The sequence below is a fragment of the Bemisia tabaci genome, chromosome 5 (genome assembly GCF_918797505.1).
Source record: "Bemisia tabaci chromosome 5, PGI_BMITA_v3".
Lineage (NCBI taxonomy): Eukaryota > Metazoa > Arthropoda > Insecta > Hemiptera > Aleyrodidae > Bemisia > Bemisia tabaci.
In genome coordinates this window covers 51,760,860-51,773,955 of record NC_092797.1, presented here as the reverse complement: position 1 = coordinate 51,773,955, position 13,096 = coordinate 51,760,860, and the positions used below count along the sequence as shown (strand labels likewise).

Below are 13,096 nucleotides of genomic sequence, written 5' to 3'. Positions count from 1 at the left end.
TTGATTTCTTGTTTTTATTCTTACTTAGATCCTAGTTTTACGAATTATTCCGTAAAATTCGCAGTTGACTTATTTAGCTTTTAAATGGACTAAATTTTGCAGAGAGGAACTCCCAATTTTGGTTCCATTAGAAATAACGTATGTGCGACAAGTTCCCCTTTGCAGATAGGTGCTTTTATGGATGAGCCAGAAACAGTAGTTCTATATTGCAAAATGGAGTTCATATTTTACTCACAAATATCGTGGCTCGTCTGACGTAAGGGCGCATCTGCATTTTTACGTGAGCCCCGTTGTCCCCATAAATGCAGGCTCTCTAGGGCTCACATGGAGAAGTGCTCACACAAAGAAATACGCCTTTCTGTGAGTGTGAAAAGGGATTTTAGTACACGGAGGTAAAATTTTCAGAGGAGGGATTTGTTTCTCACATTAGGTTAAAAAAATCGGAATTTGAAATTTCTTTGGAAAAACATTTTCCGGTAAACCTTATAAAGTTAATCTGCGTGCCAAAGAAGGGCGTGAGGATGATTCAATGGCCGCCATATTTTGTGTCAGAGCAACGTGAGATGCTGAGATATATATAGCATCAAATAGTTTAATGTTTTTAGCTACTTGTCATTTTTGAATTTTAAGATCGCATTCCTGTTTTCACGAGACTAAAGAGTCCACTTACCAAAGTTGACTAACAAATGCAGCATAATAAAAACAGGGTTTTGTCTTCTTCTTTTAAAGGAGAAATATAGCATGTTGTACTGATATCGAAACTGCGTTCGAATGTGATATTTTCCCTTTACAAAAGCCCTGCCTTTATTACGTTGAATTTACTTTATTTAAAAAGTTCGTAAGTGAATTTTTTAGCATCATGACAACAGAAATGCGGTCTCAAAATTCGATAAAAATAACTTCGCAACTCCGCATCTTTAACTAAAAACTCAGAGCAATCATAGCGCCAATTTTCTTCATTCAAGTCTTCTCACTTCCTCTCTGTTGAAATGCTTTTGAAGAAACCTATCCAGACAGTGAGGCTGAAATTGAAGTTTTTTGGCACCATAAGTTCCTTTCTATCGTGAACGGTTGTACATATTTCGAGAGAGTTTAACCGAGAATTGTTGCGAAAGTGAAGCGATTATTTCTCTGAGCCCCCGGAAAGGGAATAAAAGTTCAGAACTTGCTCCAAAGTTTCTTGCCGTTTCCATGACTACATGATAGTTGTCAACCGACGGCGGAGGCTAGTCATGAAGACGTATTTCCAAGAAGCCGAAGGCAAAATTAAAGAACTCACAAACTCTCGCACGCCTCTCTATTTGCCAGGTCTCTCAATATCACATTTTAGTATTTGGTCAGGATATTAACTATACATATTGCATTAGAAGAGAAAAACTGCGGAAAACGTGTTTACATATCGGCAACTTCCGACCAAATTATCACAGGCAACATGCGACGTTTAGAAATTTCCGCCGCCTTTTATTTTTTTACAGAGAAATTTTTCAACGAAGCCCTCCGAAAATTTCACTGAATTTTCTCTGTGCTGCCGATAGAATTCACTGAAATTTTCAAACAGATTCAACCAACAATTTCTCTGTAAAAAAATAAAAAAATGCGGCGGAAATTTTTAAACGACACACGACGCTTTTGATACTTTGGCCGGAAGGTGACGACATATACTTTAATGTATAAAGCAAGTTTAAAAGGACTGAAAGGGCAAGAGATCACTGTTTACAGCTTTCAGAGGACCGCCAAAAATTGTAACTTGTATTCGGCATTTGAAATTTTTTGAAACTAAATCTTAAAATACTGCTTGAGGTCAGTAGGATTACTTTAGGGTTTCAAAAAGTAAAGTCTGGGATATTATGTGGATTTTCCTTTAAAAACAATTAATTTTTGCCTCTTCCATTCTAACTATTTTCATGATTGTAAATTCAATAAGGATTTATTCTCTTTCAAAAGTTAAGTGAAACTACAATGGAGTTAAAGAACGGAAGAGATGCCCTATCTCATTTTGACTTCAGATTCAACTCCAGAGCAATTTCAGATGGAAAAAGCCTTTCAAAAAAGTGGGTCCTTTTTTTGGAAACACGGAAATTGTCTTTGAAGATGTCCCAGGCAAAATTTTATTATGAGATAATTCTCCATTGAAAATTTAGCTTCAGTTCAAAGATCGTTCTGGCAACATATCATTGGCAAAATTTTGCTCTTCTCAAAAATAAAATACTATTATTTTGAAGTTGTTCAGGTAAAAAAACGAAAATAGATTATTTTATTTTTATTTTCTGGGGCGCAATTTCGTCAATCATCATTTGATGTTACTCGGGGATTAAAGCCTGTGTCACACTATCAAAATACTCCATCAAAATGCCAAGGTCAAGAGCTGTGATTGGTCCAAGTCATCGAATGAGCCAATCACAACACCTAACCTTGATATTTTGATGGCTAGTTTTGATATAGTGTGATACAGGCTTAAGACCGTTCTTTCTTGATACTATGATCCATCGATCAGTAGTGATACAGAGTCGCAAAATTTACACAAGGTGTCCCAGACCACCCATCCGTGCCGGATTTGGCTGCCATCAAAGCAAGTTTACTGCAGCAGAGAAACGTCATATGAACCCTGGTAAAAATTGGCAGTAGAATCTGTGTTCCAAAATACCATAGACCCAGAGCCGGCTGTAAGATTTCCAATAGCTTCTATAACCGGCTACACAATTTCTTATACCCTTTTATAGCCGATGGCGATTAAGTAACATTCAGGCGATAAAGTGTATGCTAAACGTTACTAATTACGGATGCTAGGATTTAGTGAGTTTTTGGAGTACTGCTCTTTTTTTGGGCCGTAGTATCTTGATTTTTTTTGCGAGGAAAGCTCCGTACTTTTGATGGATGCCTGCCATTACTAATATATTAGAGCGCCTTCAGTTTCGTATGATACTGTGCAATACCTCTGGTGTGAAATAGTTGCTTCAAGCGCCGTGGCAGGCGGGCAGCTAGCGCGAAACACGGCGCCTACAAACCTAACGGGGATACCTCACGCGTTGCGCAATGCGTGAAGTATCCCTGTTAGGTTTTTAGGCGCCAGTGCGTCGCCGCTCCGCTTTGTGTTAAGCTCTTATTTAATCGCTCGGAGTCAGCGTTTTTCAACTCATGATTTTGAAATGTTTGCTCACTCTGTATGGACTATTCTCATTTTAATTGATGAAAAAAATATGTATTAAAGGAGACTGTAATGTGTGTTTTGTAAATATTAAGGTGGTTCCGTATCAAACTTAATGATTTCCAAAGCACACGAATTTCTACACAATTTCTTATAGCCTTTTATAATCGATGGCGGAAAAGCAACAGCCGGGCGATAAAAAAGGAAAGTTCGGCGATAGGAACTATAGTCCGGCTGCATAATTTTTTATCGCTTCGTATAGCCCGGCCGTATGATTTTCTCCGCATTCTACAGCCAGCGATATGATTTTCTGTAGGCTTCTTTAGCCGGCTATAAGAATTCCTATAGTATTTTGAAACGCAGCTCTTATACTCGGTTATTAACCCTTTATTACAAAGCGTTGCATAAAAGCAACAAGTACTTTTCTGGCTTTGGTCTTCTGTGGCACTGAATTGCATCGGAGCAATAAATGGTTTTTGGGGAGGATTAGAACTGTCAGATCTCCAAACTTATTTCCAAATAAAAAAAAAGGAAAAAAAGACTATATTTTTTCCTATAGTCGTAAAAGTACTGTCAAACATCGCATTATTCTCTGAAATCGGTGATTGATTCATGCAATAAAGGATTCATACTGAAGTGTTAAGAAAAACACCGTATGAACACTCGAGAGCTGCCAAATTTCCTCCGATGAAATACGAATTTCCTGGAATACTTGTAGGCTCTAATTTTCAAAATGTTAAAGAATTTTACGCGCTATATATGTTATCTAATGATTCAGACAATTTTAAGGAAGCATATTTTTAACTATCCTCAAAAACAATGTTTTATTAGAAGAAATTTGACAACGGCTGGACCTTCATACGGCGTTTTTCTTTCATTATACTTACTTTGACGGCCTGGCATGGGTGCTCTGAAACACCTTGCATAAATTTTGAGACGCTGTATCACGACTGATCAATAGCTCGTAGTGTCAACAACAGTCTTAATCTCCGAGTAAAAAATATAAATTTTGCAACGCCATATCACCGAAACGAGCTTTGAACTCAATCTAAAACGCAGTGCTTTAATTTACACCTGGTATTGAGACTAATTGTGGGTGGATCTTTGTCGAAAGCTGCGCAAAATTACCAATTGCTCAACATCACTATACTGGAACTCGATTCTACGAAAAAAAGGAGATCTGTCGATATAATTGGAGTTTTCATAATTTAAAATTCCGGAATTAGAGGCGCGGTGAAGTATAAATAAAAAATTCATAAGTATCTCCAGAAACTTTCATGTCTCTTCAAGGGGTTAAAGATATTGTAACGGAATGGAGGTCGAGGCTGTTCCCGCTGGACGAATTAAAAGAAAAAAAGAACGGGTCAAAAAGTTCCTGAAACTCCCCGTTAAGCTTTTAAATAGAATTGATGAGGTAATCTAGGGTATTTTAGGAAGCTAAAGGCTTCACAAATCTTACAGTCCGTTGACTTTTATTTACATCAGTTATTTGGACTTCATTTTGCAATTAGGAACTATAACCCCTGGCTCATCTGTAAAAACACTTATGCATTAAGAGAAACTAATGACACATACATTGTTTCTAAACTGAGCCAGAAATTTTAGTCTCGAATTGCAAAATTTTAAACTTGTTAAAACTTGTAATGCATCAATGTTAAATGAGAGGATCACTCGGAGAGCACATTTCCTACTCTTTTTTCCTAAAGAACTCCTAAAACTAGACGCATTTTAAATTAAGTGCTAAAAATGTATAAACTTACAACTTGTAACAGTGCTTTAGGTTTTTTTTCATTGTTCAACCGCTTGGAAAATACTTTTTACTGTTGCCGTTTTAAAAAAATGTCTTTAAAAAAAAATCTCAACTCCACCGCGTAAAACTGATACGAATCTACTTCCTCCAGATGATAGGTTTGATAAATAGCCATTTCTCGTTCAATCAATTATTAAAATACTTTTTACCTCTAATATTTTATTGCAAATGTATATTTTTATGAATGAAACCTTGAAATACCATTGATTTATTCATTTAGCAGATTTCTGTATCGAATTTCTCTTTTTTCCGGGGTTGTTTAAAAATATTTAGTTATCTCCATTTCAATTTAATTGGATATTATAAAATAATGCTTGTTTTAATAAATTTAATGACTACCTGAATATCAATAACGGAGATTAATATAATATAATACTAATATACCAACCTCACTATATGCTTCCTACCACCCTCTAATACCTTCACAGTTTTAAAATTTCTTGTAAACAAAAGGATTATATTTACAGGAATTATGCTCTCTCCTCTTAGTTAGAAGCTTAGTAGGAAAATTTAAGAGGGGAAAAGGGAACCTCTCGTTCCTCCCGTGACGTCACTAGTTAAAGAGGAAAGAGCAGAGCAAAAATGAACCTCAGTGAGATACGTACTCTATTTAAGCCGGGAACATTTTGAAGTTTAATGAGGGAGCCTTAATCACGAAATAACAAGATGAGATTGTCTGCGCTCAGACGCGAATTCCTAGGAGGCCATTCCGTGTTCGAAAGTTTTGCGACTTGCAATTAGCATGAAAGCTCCGCATTCGATCTTACCGCAGCGCGGCTCAGCGTAAAAACCCCAGGTTCCCGAGCATCATTATGAATATCCTTGCAGGGTAGGCAATTTGCTTGACACGGCAGAATGTGGTGCATGATTAATGTAATGAAGGAGACTCAAGACATGACGCGGACCCGAGGGGACTGCAATTATTAACTTTTCGAAGATCAATCCCAGCAAGGCACACCGTGAATCGTAATGAAGTCATTAAGTAGAGAAAAACTCTACAAATTAAGTTTTGGAGAAAAAATCTGTCTTCAAACGTACTGATAATGATCATGTCTTCTTTGCGACGATTATTGACACCATGATGGCATATCATACATTTATCACACATGCCTTGATTTTCTTTAAAATATGGGGTTATGAGTTTTAAAACGTGATAATATTTGTTGGATCGACTCCCTACTTAGGTCCTTGAAATTGATAGATAAATCGATAGACAAAGAAGTATGGAGCGGTCCTATTGGTTGGAACAGGTGGTTTTTATAAACTATAGGGGAAAAAAGGATAGACTAACTGTAGGATCTCTTATCCGTTATCGTTAGTTAGTCTATTACCTCCTTTGTCTATTGCAACCACCCGCTACCACCAATAGGATTCTTCCATATCCTGTTTTGTCTTTTACGTCTATCGCTTTGTCTATCATTATCAGCTGTAATAACCAGCCTGCAGGTCTGATTATTGAATTTGTTATCGATTTCTTCTGATGTTCTTGCTGCTGTAATTACTATACTATATGATACAATGTTAATGGTCACCTAGGTGACGCAACCTTTGTGTTGTATCAGTACCTGTTTGTTAATTTTGTGTACATTCTGAAGTTCATGTAAACGTGTTACATGTTTCGGCAGTTTCTCTTCGTGAAACTGTCAAAATTAACGACCGCCAAAATGACCGGCGAAACGAGAGACGTAAAACAAAGGTGCGAGAGTGGGGGGGGGGGGGTTAGGTGTGAGGGCGGAAAAAAGCAAAACGCGGGGAGGGGGGGCGGGGATCGTTTAAAAACCGGGAGAATTTATTCAACGAGATAATTCGTTCAACTTTGGGGGAAGCCGCGGTGTAAAAGCACGGAATATTAAAACGTGAAAAATTCAACGAGAGCATCGGGAGGGATGTCGAGAGCACCCCCTTCGCCGCCCCCTCGTCCCCCCTCGTCCCCCCCCCGCGTATCGCGGATACAGACTGACGTAAAAATAGAGCGACACGCTGCGTCAAGTAATCAAGTGCAGCCCGAGTGAAATGAGGTTCACGGTTTAATTTTTAAACAGCCCTCCGCCGGGCGCCCGGGCGGAACGGCGCAAGTGCCGCCGGGGGTTGCGGGGTGGATAGGCGGTTTCTGCTTAGGGGGTGGCGGCGGCGCGACCCTGCGAGAGGCAGAGCGAGCGGGTGCCCGGGACGGCTTTGGTAAAACGCCGCGCAGGGCCGAGACGCGCGCGCCGAGGGCCCGGGCTTCGTATCGAGTGTTCGTCCGGCGAGCGAGCATGCGCGCCCCTCGCCGCGCACAGGGCTCCAGAACAGGGATCTCATGGAAGGGACCGGATTTTGCTCCCAGAGAAAATCTCGCCGGCTACGGAAAAAGGGATGTACTCAAAGTGAAAATGGAGCTATTCTGCCGTGTCGAGGAAAAACGTTGTATGAGCCTTCAGGCGTTGCCAAATTTCCTTTGAAAAATCACTAATGATCATGAAAATTTGTGAATATTTTTTTCAAATTTCTCTGGTAATTTTGCTTGCATTGATCCAAAAAGTCTGCAAATTTCAAGGAAAATTATTGGTAATTTTCCTCAAAAATAAAAATTTTTATCGGGAGAAATTTGACAACAGCTGAATGCTCATACGGCGTTTTTCCTTAGCACGGCAGTGTTGCTACCAGAGAGTTCGCCGAACATGTTTGGACGAACACCACCAAAAAATGTTGAATCAGAGTAAATTATAAGTCCATACTCAAAGTACAAAACCATGTATCTCCGTTTGTAATGAGACTTTCTGCCATATTTTCTTTTTATAGTGACTCTACGTAAGACCATTTGGGTTGTCATAATTCGTCGTAATTCCGTGCGCAAGATCAGGCTATCGTCAGGTTATTTTAATCAGGCTAGCGTCTTGTTCTCGAAACTGAAAATTTCACTGATTTTTTGCCCGGTTAAAATAAAAAAAATTAGCTGAATTTTCGGCAAAAATTGTGTATACCCTGAGCGAAATTTCAATATACTATAACAATAATTTTTCGTTGTGATTTCCTTGTTTCGAACACTTCAAGAAGTCATTTTATCGATGAAAAGCGATTTCCAGTTGATTCAACTAGAACTCATGTCATGGTATACTTAACCAGCACATTTTACTCAATGTGCATTTATGTGAAAAATTGTCCGTGTCAGTTTTGCTATCTTGAAATAGGAGTTACATTCCTTCATCTGGGAACCATGGACAGGGGATCTAAAAATAAACTAAAAATCAAGTCATTGATATCAGAGTTAAGAAAATAGTTCCACTAGCATTACCGAACAAAAGACACCAATAAATGTCTAACCGATAAGGGTTATGGTGGTCTAAAGTTTGCAGTCAAAAATATTGACTTTTGAGATCAAGCTATTTGAAAATCAAATCTACCATGCTCAGGGTACGGAACTGCTAAATTGTATCATTTTACGCAGTTTCACCTTTAAGTTTTGCACGAAATCAGCAATATGCTTGCAACTTATTTTTCAGGGCACAAGAAAGAGTTTAAGTCGAAAAGGTCCCACGCCTTGACAGCAGTTTCTTTGAGATTCTCATTCCTTCTCCTCGCTTTTGAAGAGGGAAGCATTTGACATATTTTCTATAAGAAGTTGTCAAAGAAAATTCTAGCACCGAAAAAATTGGATTAATTATGACTGTAAACTCTCTGATCCCCTAAATTTTCATTTGTCGTCACAATTCGTCCCACAGTTCTACTGGCCCGATCTCCGTGATTTTTTCGGTTGCATTCTCTAAAAGTGATATTTCCTAGATGAGCCCCTGCCATTCATATTCCCAAAAATCAAAAATCGCACGGTCATAGTTTTGTAAAGAATTGAACGGTTTGAGTAAATTTTGTTAACCTTGAATGGGGTTCCGTTACATAGGCAGGGATACGACAACATGTTGTTACCTTTCGGCCAAAGTCTCACAAGCGTCATGCAACGTTTGAAAATTTCAGCCGCCATTTTATTGTTTTACAGAGAAATAGCTGGTTGAATCCGTTTGAAAATTTCCTGAATTTTATCGGCAGCACAAAGAAAATTCTGTGTAATTTTCGGACAGCTTCGTCAAACAGTTTTCCCGTAAAAAATAAAAATGGCAGCGGAAATTTTGAAACGTCGCATGGCATCTGTGATACTTCGGCCGGAAGGTAACGATGTGCCCCAGCTTCCTTTTTGCAAGAGCCCCTCTTTCCCTAAAATACCCTTAGCATACATACAAAAAAACGAAAAAAAAAAAAAAAAAAAAAAAAAAACTTCCATACTTCTTCTACTCTCTTTTCTCTTTGTAATCACACCTGTCTTTAAATGGCTGTAGATTTCTAATCCATCATTAAATGAATAGAGGCCAAAAAAATTACAAAAAAGAGCCCCTTCAATCCGACGATTCAGCACTCTATTCATTGATTTCCCCAAGATGTAAATAATAAGTAATTATTTTTTTCTTCTCCAAAGTAGAATAAAGTCCCCTAATTAATACTTCGAATACTTTCTGCTTCAATTCAGAACTATGAAAAAATAATTCTTGGAAATAATCAGCTGATTCAGCAGTCCTTTTTAATGGATTGGCTCCTGCTTTTGTCCGGAGTCGGGCGGAGCCGGCCCACGGTGCGGCAGCGCGAAGCGTAAAACAGGTGGCAAACTCGGTAACTTGTTAGACAAAGAGGAAGGGAGGTTATCGACCAATGAGCGGGCAGATACGACAATAACGTCACTTACCCTTGGAAGTTCAAGATAAACCTGTAGCTTTCCGAGCTTACGCTGTTTATAGCGATCATAGTATTTCGCACGAGGGCCTTCCCCCATGCGGTCCTTCCACTATTTCGCCCTGTGACTCTCAGTGATATCCGATTCCAGCCGCCCTCGCAGGACGCTTATCCGCCTATCCGCCTATCCGCCTATCCGCCTATCCGTCGGCCGCGCAACTTTTGAAACTTGTTGAATGCCCCGTGCTTCGTGATAAGTCAATTCCGGGCTCCGATCTGTCTGGGCTCGCTCCCTCGGTCCGTCGCAGTGTCTTGTGCTTTAATTGATTATCCTCGCGAAACCCCGTGACCCGCGCTTTTCCTTATCGTTTTCGAACTCCTTTTATCAAAGCGCCATCGTCAGTGATCTTCCTTTGTTAAGTTCGTTCTCTGAGGATTCGTTTTATTTATGTTTTCAACCTGAGCACCGTTCAATAATGCGGATATGCTGCGCCAAACAACGAGGTAAACTCAGCTCGATACCTCTTTTTTAATTCGGAGATTTTTTTTATTATTTTAAATATTGTTGATCCCAGGTGGCTATTTCGAGCTTGTAGGTACTCGTCAGGATGACGAAAAAAAGAAAAAAGTGAAAGTCTTGATAAAAGTTTTGGTGTAATCAAAATTGTATTGCTGATGTATGATGATGCTACCATTATTTTGTGCATAATCGCAGAGGACTTTTTTTTTCATTATATATTCATACAAATTGGTTAGCACTGGACAAAGATACTGGAACAGGTCTGTATTTGTATTTTAAATTTAGGAGGAGGTTAAGGAGGAGGATTAAAATTGATTTGATGATAGGCTGTACTCTTGCCTATTGGAGAGATAGTTATGAACTTTTTTTAATACATTCAGATATTTAGGTTCCTCGTATTTTCTCCATGGGATTTCTTTTTTGACTGCTCATCAGGTGTAAAAATAAGGCTTTTCAATTTTTATTGCATGAATTATCATGAAAAATTCGCTCTTACTGAAAGATTGCGACCAAAAATGTGTTTAATTTCTGCATTTCTCAAAATTAAGAGTCATTCATATAATGTTGCGCATATATCAGGTTCAATAAACATTCAATCATTTCATGCGCAGTCTCTCATCCATACAAATTTTGGTTTTCTTTTTTCGATAAATGTTGATTTTTAACAGTTTGATTAGTCTAAACAATGAATCGTCTTTTCCGTACTATATAGTTTCTTTTTGGGTGGCTGGAATCCAAAAAAAAGATAAAGAGAAGCCTGCTTCCGAAAAAGCTCTACCTTGACGGACTGATTTTAGGACGACTTACAAAGAAAAACCTTTTAATGTGCTGATATTGTGTTTGAAAAGTTCATCAGTTGATTGTATAAAATAAGATAGAAATTGTACGTAAAAAATATAAAAATTATTCGCCAAACAGATCAGATTGTTTTCAGTGATCGAATAGACTTGCGTTGATTTTAACTTTCCCCAAGCGGAAAGTGTAAATGGGCAAATTTTAACGGAGCACGCTAATTGAACCACGTTAAACAGAAAGGAACCAAGCCACATCATCTATTGCCAAATTTAATTAATTTTTCACATGACAACAATTTAACGGAATCTCGTGCAAATTTTAGTGAATTTTCAGCACACTAAGAAGCAAATTCCTTGAGATTTTCAAAGAAATCCGTACAAACGTTCTCTTCCAAACAATTAAATTGCTCAGTTTTTGAGAATAGCTGAGTTGGCTTGGTTCCTTTTTGCTGAACGCGGTCCAGTTACTCTTACATGAGTCTTTTTTAGAGAGTTCTTAAATTGTTTTAAATCAACGAGTCGAAGTTTTCGATATTCGCTTCGATTTCGACATAATCTGTGTGACATTTTTGCAAAGAATAATTAGTTTTGACAGTCGAATTCTTACTCTGTATCTTTCGACGAAATCATGGAGCTCAGATTGGTTCAAACTTTCAGTGGGGCGAGTATTTCTTATTAGACTCTCTGCTCACTGGCCTGACAAATGAAAAGGGTTGAAACAAACATCGTATTTCAGGGGAAGGGGTTGACACTTGTGGCGTGAAGCGAAAGAGCGCGACCAGAATTTCGCTCGGCGACTGGACAAGGGTCCCTCATCAATCATGTTGCCTTTTTTCGTGGCTTTTTGACTTCATCCCCATTCGTAATGCGTGAAAATTGGCCTGCCTCAGATACGTACCGCCGTACAGTGGATCGAGTCAATTAGAGAGGTCGGACATGAAATTTTTAACCAATTAAATTTCAAATTTTGAATTTCAAGGGGTGATTTTAGAAGACAATTTTACGAGGAAATCAATAAAACCACTCTTAGAACCTCAAAGTCTTGTATAAACGGAGTTATAAGCGTTTAAAGTTTCCAAATCTTGTCCGGCCTCTCGTATTGACTCGATCCACTACGCGCCAGGAGGTTAGAATGTCTTCATTTTCGAGGCGAACCATTTTCAATCGTCACTCTTTTTCCAGAGAGGCTCAGATTTCTCAATTTAGGAACCTTTCGTGTGAGGTCCTTCTCGTCCCCTGATTTATGTGTGTTACATTATACAGGGAGGGCCAAAAGTTACTGCAAAGTGTTTGACTGTAACTTTTGGACGAATAGAGATAAAAAGTTTCAATTTGGACCATAATTCATCGTGGCAAGAAGTTGATATTTTAACCGGGCCGCAGCGGGAGGGGCAACTTGAGATTTTCAAAAGACAATCCTTCACCTTTTTGTGATCCACCGTTAAAAAGAGGATTAGATCCGTTAAAAAGGGACGAGAGGCTTCTTCATCTGTAAATAATTCAACAAATATTAACTATAGAAGAATAATCTATTATTTTTTAAATAACACAATTATTTAGCCCCACCAGACCACCAAAAACTATTGAAGTAACCATAACGAAGAAGAATATTGAAATAGAAAAAATGACAGTAATATAACAAAACCAGTGGAATTAGTTTTATTAAAGTAGATAAAATATTAAATCAATAAGTTAATATCGTTAATACCCTGGTAAAAATTGGCAGTAGAATGTGTGTTCCAAAATACTATAGACCTAAAGTCGGCTGTACAATTTCGTATAGCCTTTTATAGTCGATGGCGATTAAGCAACAGCCAGACGATAAAGTTTATGCTAAACTTTACTAATTACGGATACTAGGGCTTAGTTAGTTTTTGGACTACCGCTCTCGTTTTGTGCCGTAGTATCTTGATTTATTTTGCGAGGAAAGCTCCGTACTTTTGAAGGATGCCTGTCATTCTTAATATGTTGGAGCGCCTTCAATTTCTTATGATACTGTGCAATACCTCTGGTGTGAAATAGTTGCTTCAGACGCCGTGGCAAGCTGCGGCGAGGCGAGACGAGGCGGGCAGCCAGCGCAAAACGCGCATTGGCGCCTACAAACCTAACAGGGATACTTCACGCGTTGC

General features: G+C 38.6%; 1 protein-coding gene across 6 annotated transcripts in view; it reads left to right on the top strand.

Annotated features, from left to right (window-relative positions):
• The first annotated feature begins 9,629 nt into the window (after nucleotides 1-9,629).
• LOC109032298 (ras-specific guanine nucleotide-releasing factor 1) overlaps nucleotides 9,630-13,096 on the top strand; it is a 71,073-nt gene continuing 67,606 nt past the window's right edge. For 3 of the 6 annotated variants that reach the window (XM_019044388.2, XM_019044382.2, XM_019044366.2), the window contains exon 1: nucleotides 9,630-10,157. The gene's annotated coding sequence lies outside the window, so the exon portion shown is untranslated. The remainder of the gene's footprint in view (nucleotides 10,158-13,096) is intronic. The other 3 variants (XM_019044401.2, XM_019044374.2, XM_019044393.2) reach the window with 1 other exon arrangement.